This window comes from Schistosoma haematobium, chromosome 1, assembly GCF_000699445.3.
Source record: "Schistosoma haematobium chromosome 1, whole genome shotgun sequence".
Classification (NCBI taxonomy): Eukaryota; Metazoa; Platyhelminthes; class Trematoda; order Strigeidida; family Schistosomatidae; genus Schistosoma; species Schistosoma haematobium.
In genome coordinates this window covers 59,169,521-59,183,035 of record NC_067196.1, presented here as the reverse complement: position 1 = coordinate 59,183,035, position 13,515 = coordinate 59,169,521, and the positions used below count along the sequence as shown (strand labels likewise).

The following is a 13,515-nucleotide window of genomic DNA, read 5'->3' as shown; positions in this document are numbered from 1 at the left end:
GTCCTGGGTTCGAATCCCGCAAGCGGGATCGTGGATGCGCACTGCTGAGGAGTCCCACGATAGGACAAAATGACCATCCTATGCTTCCAGGCTTTTCATGGTGGTCTCGCTTCAATTGACTTATGATCTCAATTATTGAAATTGCTAGCTATACATTGAGTAAATTGTATCACTGAGTATTTCTAATTATGAGTATTATTATTCGCATTACATATATTGTACTAAAGTAGTATCTCACTGAAATATTATATAACTGAAAGAAAACAAATATTTGATGAAAATACATTTCGAAAGTTTCTACCCATGTTTTCGCCTAATAAATAATCGATTTGAGTTCAGTTATATATATATATATATATATATATATATATTAAAGAAAAACTATTTGATTACCAACTCTACTACTCACATTTTCCTAACTGAGCCTAGGTAAATTTTATACATATTTACTATGTAAAACATTTAGAAGGAAGTGGATTTAAGCATACTTCAACGGTGAGTGACAATTAACAAATATTTATAGGCATACACTATTGATCTTATTTATAACAATAACCAATTTGAGTATAGGATCTTTCATAATTTACTACACGTCAATCACTATTAACCATGTGTATCATTGCTCTCAATTTATTCTATTTCAAATGAATGATATTCGTCACCCGATTGAACTTGTCTTTTTATCATTGTTTTTCATTCACGTAATGTAATATTGTTTTGGATCAACAAGGTAGTGTTTTTTATAGAAGAATAAAGAAACCTTATTAAAGAAGGCATCAATGAACGTAACAGTGCTTAAGTATTAAAAATAATATTAATATCACTGTTACCAAAAACTCCACCTGTAGCTCTTCTAGAGTTACTGCCGGTCCCAAGCCCGGGTAAAGGAGTAGGGTTGGGCATGTGGTTAGCGTCCCCATCCCGTAGAAAACTAACTCGCTAAAAAACGCTTACCAGAAAAAATAATTCAAACCATTTTAACTCTGTCCTGGGAGTTAGAAGGTCTTCATTTAGAAGAATTATGACGCTTCATAGTGAAAGCCGAGTTCCTCCGGAAGCCACGAGGCCGATGCCCCTTCTAACAACCAGAGCAAAAATCTTTATAGGTATATGGAACGTCCGAACAATGTGAGAGACCGGAAAGACCAGTCAAATAGCAATGGAAATGAGGAGATACAACTTGGCAGTACTGGGAATCAGCGAAACCCACTGGACCCAAGCTGGACAGAAAAGGCTAGCTACAGGAGAGATGCTGCTATACTCCGGTCACGAAGAGGAAAATGCTCCACACACACAGGGAGTTGCTCTAATGCTGTCCAAAGTAGCACGAAATGCACTTGTAGGATGAGAATCCCACGGATCCAGAATCATCAAAGCATCATTCAAAACAAAGAAGGAGGGGATCTTAATGAATATTATCCAATGTTATGCACCCACCAATGATAGCAACGACGACATTAAAGATCAGTTCTACGAGCGGCTGCAGTCAATCATAGAGAAATGCTCAAGAAAGGACCTCACCATTCTGATGGGAGATCTAAATGCCAAAGTCGGAATAGACAACACTGGATACGAAGATATTATGGGACGACATGGACTGGGAGAAAGAAACGAAAATAAAGAAAGATTTGCAAATCTATGTGCATTCAACAAATTGGTCATGGGAGGCACAATATTTCCACACAAGTGTATACACAAGGCTACATGGATCTCACCGGACCACACTACAGAGAACCAGATAGACCATATTTGCATCAAAAAAAATTCCGAAGGACAATGGAAGATGTGAGAACCAGGAGAGGAGCTGACGTAGCTTCAGATCACCACCTAGTTGTAGCCAATTTAAAACTGAAGCTAAGAAAGAACTGGACAAGTGGACAAACAGCAATACAAAGGTTCAATACAGCCTTCCTTCGAGATACTGACAAACTCAATGAATTCAAGATAGCTCTCAACAACAGGTTCCAAGCCTTACAAGATCTACTGAAAGAAGAAGAAACTAGTATGGAGGACAACTGGAAAGGCATCAAAGAAGCACTAACTTCAACGTGTCAAAAAGTTCTGGGCCTAAGGAGACGCCATCATAAGGAGTGGATCTCTATAGAAACTCTAGACAAGATCAAAGAAAGGAAGAACAAGAAGACAGCAATTAACAACAGCCGAACACGAGCAGAGAAAGTCCAAGCACAAGCCGAATACATGGAAGCAAACAAGCAAGTGAAGAGGAGCATTAGAGCCGACAAGAAGAAATACGTGGAAGAACTAGCAACGACGGCAGAAAAAGCTGCTAGAGAAGGAAATATGAAACAGCTCTACGATACAACGAAGAAACTATCAGGGAAATACAGTAAACCAGAGAGACCGGACAAAGACAAAGAAGGCAAGCCAATCACTGAAATTCAACAACAGCGGAACAGATGGGTAGAATTCTTCGAGGAACTCCTGAATAGGCCGGCTCCAATCGATCCACCGGACATCGAAGCAGCACACACAGATCTTCCCATAGACGTCAATCCACCAACGACCGAAGAAATCAGAATGGTCATCAGACAAATCAAGAGCGGGAAAGCATCAGGACCCGACAATATACCAGCTAAAGAACTGAAATCAGACATCGAAGTAACTACAAACATGCTTCACCTTTTATTGAGGAAGATTTGGGGGGAGGAACGAGTGCCGATGGACTGGAAAGAAGGACACCTCGTCAAGATTCCAAAGAAAGGAGATCTGAGCAAATATGAAAACTACAAAGGCATTACACTATTGTCTGTAAAAGAGAAAGTCTTTAACAGAGTGTTGCTGAACCGGATGAAGGATGCAGTAGACGCCCAACTTCGAGATCAACAAGCTGGATTCCGTAAAGATTGGTCGTGCACAGACCGAATTGCGACATTACGGGTCATCGTCGAACAATCAATTGAGTGGAACTCGTCACTGTACATCAACTTCATTGATTATGAAAAGGCATTCGGTAGTGTAGATAGGAGGACATTATGGAAACTTCTTCGACACTACGGAGTTCCTGAGAAGATTGTCAATATTATCCGGAACTCATACGATGGACTACAATGCAAAGTCGTGCGTGGAGGACAGTTGACAGATACATTCCAAGTTGGGACCGGAGTCAGACAAGGCTGTCTACTCTCTCCCTTCCTCCTTCTTCTGGTGGTCAACTGGATTATGAGGACCTCGACATCTGAAGGAAAACACGGAATACAATGAACAGCTCAGAATCAATTAGACGATTTGGACTTCGCAGATGACCTAGCCCTCCTATCGCATACACACGAACAGATGCAGATAAAGACAGCCAGTGTAGCACTAGTCTCTGCATCAGTAGGCCTCAGCATACACAAAGGGAAAACCAAGATCCTCAAATTCAAAGCGGAGAACAGCAATCCAATCACTCTTGATGGTGAAACTCTGGAAGATGTAGAATCCTTCACATACCTGGGAAGCATCATCGATGGATGAGGAGGCTCAGATGCAGGCGTAAAGACAAAGATTGGCAAAGCAAAGGTTGCATTCCTACAGTTGAAGAACATATGGAACTCAAAACAACTTTCAACCAATATCAAAGTGAGAATCTTCAATACGAACGTCAAGGCAGTTCTACTGTATGGAGCTGAAACGTGGAGAACTACTACAACCACCATCAAGAAGGTACAAGTATTTATAAGTAGTTGTCTTCGCAAGATACTCAACATCCATTGGCCGGATACCATCAACAACAGCCTTTTGTGGGAGAGAACAAACCAACTTCCAGCTGAAGAAGAAATTAGGAAAAGACGATGGAAATGGATAGAACATACATTACTCAAATCGTCAAACTGCATCACGAGACAAGCCCTAACTTGGAATCCTGAAGGGAAGCGGAAAAGAGGAAGGCCAAAGAACACATTACGTCGGATAATAGAAGCAGATATGAAAAGGATGAATAAGAACTGGAAGGAGCTAGAAAGGATTGCTTGGGACAGGGTTGGATGGAGAATGCTGGTGAGCGGCCTAGCTCCTTCACGAGGAGTAACAGGCGTAAGTAAGTAAGTAACTGTTACCAAAATAATAATTATAATCACATAGTTATTCAATCCAATATACAACTTTCTTTTGATTAAAATAGTTATGTGAACTAGCGATTATAATTAATCAGGTTCTTTTTTGTTGTTGCTGTTGTTGTTGTTGTTGTTGAGATGATCAATATACCTATTCCTGATGAAATATTTTACAAGGAATAATAATTGTTATCATTAATTTTCAATCAATAACAATTATCAATCATATGAATTAATCAGTATTAACAAACTTAATAATAGTTATATGATAAATTAAACTTAGTATCAAATGATGAAATATAACGATCACTTTTTACATTATCACTCTTAAAGATTTAATGAAATACTTAATGCATTTAGGAATATAATTTGTATTTTCCAATCACTACTACTTAAATATAACCAGATAATGGTAATATTTGGTATGATTTTTTTATTAAAAAAAACAACAATTCGTGTATGATTGGATTGTCTTCATTGGGTGTTATATAAAAACTTTGTGTTTTTTTAAAAAAAATGAAATCTTAACGTAAATAAAATATTATTTAACTATCCTTATAATTTCACTAGTTGAAATCATAAGTCAATTGAAGCTAGAGCACCATGGAAAACTTGGAAGCACTGAACGGCCGTTTCGTCCTAGTGTGGGACTCTTCAGCAGTCCTTATAATTATAACTTATTATACAAATTGATTGATAAATTTTAAGCTTAATTTTACACATTTTCTGAAGATTTTTATTTTTATTTTCAAAACCTATAAGATATTATAGTAAGCAATGATGGATAGTGGCTAGCAGTAGAATTCAGGACGCGCGTTTAGTCCTATTTGAGACTCGTCAGCTGGATGTATCCGGATTCCACTGCTAGCCACTATCCATCATTGCTTACAAAAAGCTTGTGAATTAAGGCAATATCAAGGCATACGCACAGTATGCACATGTGCCAATAACAGACTGATCAATTGCAGTTGTAAATCTCAATGTAAAGATACAAGCCAAACTATAAGATATTATTTATTTATTTGTTATGATACAATACCCTATGATGAGCACTACATGGTTCCCAATTCTTTTTTTAAAAAAAAGGAAAAAGTCAAATAAACCAATTCTGTATAAATCCATGATGAATAAATCAAGAATCACATGTCAAAATAAATTAATTTCTAGGCACATTAATCTATAGATCCTTTAATATCTTATAGTGAATTACTTGATCAAATAACTGATTTGAAACAATTTAAAGAAAAAAAGAAGTATTAATATATGACCTGTGTAATTGACTAGTAAAACAGCTGTTTGAAAAATACTAAACAAAATATTTTTTCTCCTTCAGGAAAGATAAATTGTACTTGTTTTTCATTAGAACTCTTTTTACATAAATATACAAGTTACAAATTGTAATCTTATTTGGGGTAAAAAAAAAGAAAGAATAAAGTTGAATTACACGTGAACTAGTTGAAAAATTTAATAGAGATTAAATTATTTAAGATGGTGGTTGGGGGTAGTCAATAGGAAACTCTGAACCTGGGTTTCGCGCTATTTGGTACTCATCAACAATGTGTACTTGTAATCCTGTGCTAACTGGTGTTCACTGACGGATTTGATCATCTGTCACCCAGCTTAACAGTGAGAGACGTTACCACTGGGCTGTCTGTGTTGCGACCAACCTCTCAAAGGACTGAGATGTATTCATAATTGATTGATCATTGGGTGGTGATCAATATCATGTGTGTCACGTCGTTCTCAATGCAGATCGAATTCTATTGACCAAGTTGCAATGTGGCCACTAGTCTAGGTTACTCGACATTGTCTGCACTAAGTTGAGATAACATAGTGCACTAATAAGGACCTGACACACATGACATTGATCACCACACAGTGATCAATCAATTGTTATTAAATTATCTGGCTTATTATTCGTTTAGATGATTTATTAAACGAGCTATATATGAAAAAATGGAATGAAAACAACCTTAAAAGCTTTGCATTTGATAGAAAAAGATATAACTAAATATAATTCATTTCTATGTGAAAAAATATGCATTCTACAATGAATTACTTTAAGTATGAAGTGTATAATTTTGTGACAAAGACTATTATGCGCGACTGATCACCTGATAAATCAATAGTTCTGTTATAATCAGGTTCAATTTTCAGTAAATATTATGAGAATTATGATCACATTTGATAAATCATACTATTCCATAGTTTATCGTTCCACTTTGTCCTCCATAGTATTCCTATTATTGTGTAAAAATAACTTCATTCCCCAAGAAATTTATTTTGAAACGAAACAAGTCTTTTCAGTCTACTTTAAAAAATAACAAGCATACAGTTTTAGAAACTAGTTTCGACATGAATTTCTGAAAGTCCTAAAGAAATGGTAACAAGAAGTCGATCTCCATACCATAATACGATTGAGAAAAACGTTTCAGCCGAATCGCATAACAACTGTGCGTGTAGACAGTTGAATTCGTTGGACACAGTGACTTCAGCTACCTGTGAAACTGATAGATGTGCATCGTTCTAAACCAAAACAACAAAACTCTTCTGAGCCATTTCATATTGAGTGACTCACTGGACGAAATCACTTAAAGATAAAAAATTTATGAAGTATTTTTTACCTGCTTATATCTTATAGTACTCACCAGTTGATCCTACGAACAATCAGCCTTAAAGTTTTATATTTTGAAACAACCACTACCATTAATATCTGTATAATCAGCATAAAATCATCCCTTCTCAAAAGGTATTTGTCAAAAATTGAAGTCGTTTAGCTTTGAATAAATTTAGCTTACCTATAAACTTCTACTTTAATTTGACATCAGTGAAAGTTTGATGTCAACAATATGTTATCTTGAGATGATGATGGCTAGCAGTGAAATCCAGGACGAGTGCATCATCCTATTTAGGACTCGTCAGCTGGATGTACCTGCATCCCAGAGTTGTTGTCAAATCCGGCACTCAAACCCATTGCCGTTCTCTTTAATTACCATCGCGTTACGCACTCAGCTACTAAGTCCAGATAACTACTAACTTTTACAATGTGGTGAAGATTTAATTCATTTTGTATAGTTTGTTTGAATATTCCCATTGATGTTTAGGACTGCAATTGACCAATCTCTTATTGCACAAGCTAGTTGCTATCAGGACTCAGTGGTTGACTGAATAACGCGATAGCACTTGTAGCGAACAGTATTGTGTTAGAGTCCTGGAGTTGACAACAACTCTAGGATGTAGGTACATCCAGTTGATGAGTCCCAAATAGAACGAAATGAGCGTCCTGGATTCCACTACTACCCACCATCCATCTTTGCTTATTACGCTTGTGACTGAAAGCAATATCGAGGCCATCCGCACAGTATGCACATATGCCAATAAGAGACAAATCATCTACAGTTCTCAACATCAATGAGAAAATTCAAACAAACTATACAAAATGAATATGTTATCTTATTTTAAAATAAGCTAATGACCAAGATATATGATGCCTTGACGGTCACTTTCAATCAATTAGTATCAAATATAGCTCACTACACTGACTTGTAGCTCAATTCCACTTCATATTTGTCCATTACAATCTTTAATCATTACAGAGAACTAGAAAACATGACATTGATTACTTACAAGTGACCACTTAGCGTAAACTAAATTCGTGTTTGCAAATTTAATTATCTAATGATATTGGTGATTTATTACAGTCTACAAATTCGTATGTATTTTTTTGCTTACTACAAATTTAATATTTTCACATTTTCCTTTGCTTCATTTAGTTTATCTTCTTCGTCTTCTTCAGTGCTTTGAGAGGGAACAGAGAGCGAATTATTTTAAATATGGCCACACACATAAATGTGCATTATCGTATAAAGTAACTAAATAGTATTTTAGTTTGAATAAATCAATTATTTCTCAACCATTTGTTGTCTATATTCTTGTTGTATTTCAATTAGCGTCATTTCCTTTTATTCCACCATACACAAAAAAATGCATAATTATATTTCTCTTTAAAACAAAAGTCGGGAAAACAGATGGATAGCCATAGATGACACTTTCAGATCTGTTCTATTTTGTTTGATAAATATGTGATAATGAGAGACAAAAACTTGAAAATCAAGATTTCTGTTGAAATTGTTTAGTTTATTGAATATTTATTGGATCGCTAGGTTCTTTATGTTGAATCAGTCGACTAGTGTATAAAATTGGTCATGATTTCAAAGAACTAATAGAACTCTAATAGTGGTATTCAAGCAATGTCATTTAACAATAACACGTTTTACTCTCGATTAAGAACACAATTCAGGGTTCTTAGATTTGAATGTGAATATAAAATTCGTAACCAGATTAAAACTAAACATTCATCGATTAGGTCTGCTCGGTAAATTTTATTGACTGTTCTATGAGCAATTGCATTTATCTTAAAGAACTCTGGATAACAATACAAATTTGTTTGTCCTGGTAGAATTTCTTCTGCTATCTACAAACTGGAAACAAAATTTAATTTTATAAAATGAATGCATACATCATACGGCGTTTATATAAATGTGCTGATTAAGGTTGAGGACGAAATAGCAGTGGATTAATAAACAGAGACAAATGTTGACAGGTTTTAGGAATAGTTCACCTTCTGGATTTTTAGAAGCTAAGTACTAAGAGAGGAAATTGTAAGGGATATTGAGACAAGAGAGTATATATAAAACAATGAATTTCTATTTTTCTATTACGGTTCTTGTTCTTTTGCCACTGAATTTTATGTGGAGGAAGAATTCCATAGAATTCTTTTCCAGATTATGAAATGTAATTTATATTAAAATAAACATCTAAATTTTGTTAGATCTAAGTAGAAAACTTAGAAGAAAAGTAGCAGAATAAGATGAATTTATACATTTCACAGAAATTCAGGATGACTATTTTTAGTTCATTGAGCCAATCAAAAGTTGACTCACCTTTCATCAAATTCAAGGGTTTTTATCCGTTTACATGTATGCTACAAATCATGCATATTGAAAGAACCGGAAGGAGAGTTAATGTTTACATCCACGATCATAGCTCTCAGAAACTGTAACCAATTACTATCCACGACAAAAATTCATTCATCTTATTCTACTACATTCGGTTTTCTTTCTCTACTCAGATTTATGGATGGGAAAAATTATACTAAGCACATTGTTACTTTTATACTGAAAAAGACACAACATCACTTAAGGAAGTCATTCAAAAGACCTTTTATTAAATGAAGTAACATGAGATCACATAAAGATGATCCAAGGAGTATATGTTATCATTCTTATCCTTATTTAACCGTCATTTCGTACAATAGATTTTAATCTAAAAAATCTTTTATTCAAAAGTGAATATTTGATCGTTTTATATAAGTTCGAAGACACGAGAATCATGAAATCCACGTCTTTTCAGATCATTTTCAAAAACAGTACATAACCTAGAAATTAAGATTTATCAAACGAACATATAAAGTATAATAAGGACCTTCAAGGGAATAAGTACATATTTTAAATTCATCTCTACAAACGTGCACCAAAAATATTCCTAAAATGGTTTAAATAAATTTGCAAACTTTCAATATTCCTATCATGTAATAAACATGTTTCACAACTTTAAGCTAGAAAGATATGATTAAAGGTATTCGAGACTTAATATAAATGATTACACGATCACTTTTGCAAACCATGAAATATTCCCAAATGCTTTAAGAATCAATAGTTTAAACAATCAAGTCCTAAACATTAAGTTAATTGCTTGCTTTCTGTTAACATAACACTATTTGTTAATCCACTGTAGTTTGCCACTGTACAATAAATATGTGTTACATTTCAATTAATTAAAGTAGTATGAATGATTTGATTCTCACTTATTTAAGTTTAAGCTAATCAATTATCTATAAAGTTTAGTTCCTAAATTACGAATAGCCGTTATTCAAAGTATTATTGTGTCATCAAAGTCACTATACTCATCATTTTTAAAACTAAAACATCTGGCCTTTTTGTAAGCAATGATGGATAGTGGCTAACAATGGAATCTAGGACGCGCGTTTCGTCCTATTTGTGAATTAAGGCAATATCGAGGCATACGCACAGTGAGCACATATGCCAACAGCAGACTGATCAATCGCAGTCTTAAACCTCCATGGGAAGATACAAGCCAAATAATACCAAGTGAATTAAAACATCTGGCCGTCTAACTGTTACTGCAACTCTAGACTATACTCAAGGGATAAATTTAAACTTTTATGTTCTTCCAGATTACACCATTGAACGAAATTAGAACGTATGTGAGGATGTAATACTTTCAAAATACTTATTTCTTTCACATATAACCAGTTAGCTCATAAAGTATCATAGCTTATCAGAATACGCGGCACTAAACAAATATTTACCCAAAACAAATGAATGTTATACAGTGAACGTAACATTCAATTAATATATGATTTTGAGCTTAATCACTTACTAATACCTCTTCCTTTTAATGGAACAAATATGAGTGGGGCTTCCGCCAGGAGTGAACTTAATGATTAATTATAATTCTTTGCAACCATTAAGATATAAGCTAGATATTCGACCATCGCTCATGTCCCTCTTGAGTTTTGATCTTGCCTGCAAATTTTCCTACTAGTATATCCTACTACAAGGTCTGTGGATATTCGTTGGCGTAATCGTTTTTGCGTCCCCGTTTTTGGAGTTGACTAATAAATCTTGTCCATCACTTGCACTCCGCAAGTGACAGCTCTTTTCATATTTTATGATGCTTCGCAAATCCGTTGTGCTCTGAAACTGTGAGGTCTCATCACTTTATTGCAACTCCTGGATTTAAATCCCTTTTATTGAAACAAAGTCAATTCATATACCATGGTTGATCAGGTCTTACTTTTTGTATACCATAATACAAGTAGACATTTTCATTAAAACGTGCTTTCTCCGAGCAATGCTCCGTGCACCGTTGAGTGATAAATTAACATTGACATTATTTTCTCCAGAAGGTACATCTGATCACACTCTGTATATCTAGTATCGAAAACTCATTTGTAAACGATATTACTGGATAGCCTTAAACCATGAGCTGTCAAATTTGTTGGTGCATGTTTTTACGTTTGATTAGCATACAACTACAAGTATATTTCAAAAGAGTGGAAGTGCACTTGAAGAGACCACTTGTCTAAATTAAACGCTTTGAGTATATTTTCCAAATGATATACTACTACGGGCTTGACAAACCAACATAAAGAATTTGAATATTTTTATATACTTGTCTACGCAGATACTCTAAATACTTTGATTAGGTACAATCAACAACAACCGTAAGTGGAAGATTGGCAACATGAAAAATCATGGTAAAATAGGTATCCCGAGAGATCACAGAATTCCCACTAAACGAAAGTTTGAAAAAATGGAGACCATTCCTACAAGTGAGAGGTGGTTTTGAAATTTCGTTTTTTGACATAAAGTATTTATTAATGAATCTTATAAAGCAGAGTCTGTTCAATAAATAATGTTTTTAACACGATACTGTTTGCAACCAATGTATACAAATAATTTAACTGTAGATTCGGACACCAGTTTAGAAATCTTCATCTTTTGCGTACGAATCAACATTACAAATACTCGAAAATAAATATCTAAAACAAAGGATTAAAATGAATTACATTTTCATTAGATGTTAATTAATTAAGTTACTAATCTGATAAAAGTTATATTCTCATTATAATGATAAGAAAGGATATTATTTCGCTGAAGTAGGAAAAGATATTTTTCTAAAATGGATCATACTAATATCTGAGTCAATTCTATACAGATCATTCATGTTACCTGAATTGTTTAAGTAGTATATTTATAATAATCAATGTTTCATCTTTAAAATGGTATTCTCAGTAGTATGACATAAATTATTTTAAAAGATAATGAACAAAGCCCATAGTAAAATTTTTTAGTATGATCTTTCTTCTATACATAATATCATCAAACGATGATGTAAATGATATGAAAACATCTGATCTCTATTAATTCATTCAATTTATTGTAAAATAGATATTTAGTTGACTGAAAATGTTTTAATTCAACATAGTATATATATATTCATTTGAAATATCAGTTTCTTTTACAGTTGAATTTTAGCTAATCAAAAATGAGTTCAATAAATTCTTGCAATGTAATAAAACTCTTCTGTAATAGCAATTATAAAAGATGATGATCATTTTAGTAGGCTATTCATTAATACACATTAAATTCACTTGGTGTTGTTTTACTTGTATCTTCCAATTGTTATTTAGAACTGCGATTGATCAGTCTCTTGTTGGCAAATGTGCATCCTGTGCGGATTGCCTCGACATAGCTTTTAGTCATAAGCCTTTTAGGCTAAGATGGATAGTGGCTAGCAGTGGGATCCAGGACTCGCATTTCGTCCTATTAGGGACTCGTCAGCTGGATATACTTGTATCCCAGAGTTGATGTTTACTCTAGGAAGATACAAGTAAAACAACACCAAGTGAATTTAAACTTCACCCCAGTGCACAAGCAAGTAGCTATCAGAACTCAATAGCCAAATGGATAACGCAATAGTGTTTGAAGAGGACAGCATTGATTTCGAGTCCCGGAGTTGACATCAACTCAGGGATGCTAGTACGTCCATCTAACAATTCCCAAATAGGACGAAACGCTTATTCGGGAGTCTACTGCAAGCCGTTATTCATCTTTGCTTATTAATACACATCAATTTACATTCCTAATTAAAAACGTAACAACTACTGAAATAAAATATCTATTTTTATTTTACTGATCCTGTCAAAAGCACTAAGATCTAGTTCAAATCATAGAAATTCTTATGAAATTGCGTTTACTTAAATAGACTATCAAGCTACCACAAAGTCTTATTACTTAATTGCTCATTTACGTCTGCTACGCCTCGTGTAGACGAATGGGCCGCCCACCACAACAAAGTCCTGTTACGGTAATTAAAATTCATTTCATTTTGTTTTGACTTCGTTGTATATATTATTTCTTACGCATTTGTACAACAATTAAACTTTTCATGTAGTATGGATGAAGAAAAATGCAAAAGCAACAAATATTACAATTTTGTATATGAATGAACAATCTGTAAATTTCCACTTTTCGATCTATATATACATTAAAAGTTTGTACAAATGTGAAAGTTGAATAATTCATTTTATAGATCGTTTGTTAATTCTTTCTTGTTGAAAACGTAGTTAGGAAACTAAAAAAAATGGTTTACATACTTTATAGAAAAAATAATGATGTCTGTGCAACACATGTCATGTACCAGTGTACATGCTGTAGTGTTAAGTCGAAACTTTCGTGCAAAAAACAATGCAAACTTATATAACATTGATAGAAGCTGATAAAAATCCCTGTATGTAGATTCCAAAGAAGTTATTACAATTCTGAAATGGCTACTCGTATTCTTAAAATCCTTGATGCTGCTTTCAACATGTTCA

At 34.1% G+C, this 13,515-nt stretch overlaps 1 protein-coding gene across 1 annotated transcript in view; it reads right to left on the bottom strand.

The window, feature by feature from the left end:
- The window catches only part of SEMA6A_1 (Semaphorin-6A), a 91,061-nt gene that overhangs the window by 76,057 nt on the left and 1,489 nt on the right, over positions 1-13,515 (bottom strand). The window lies entirely within an intron of this gene.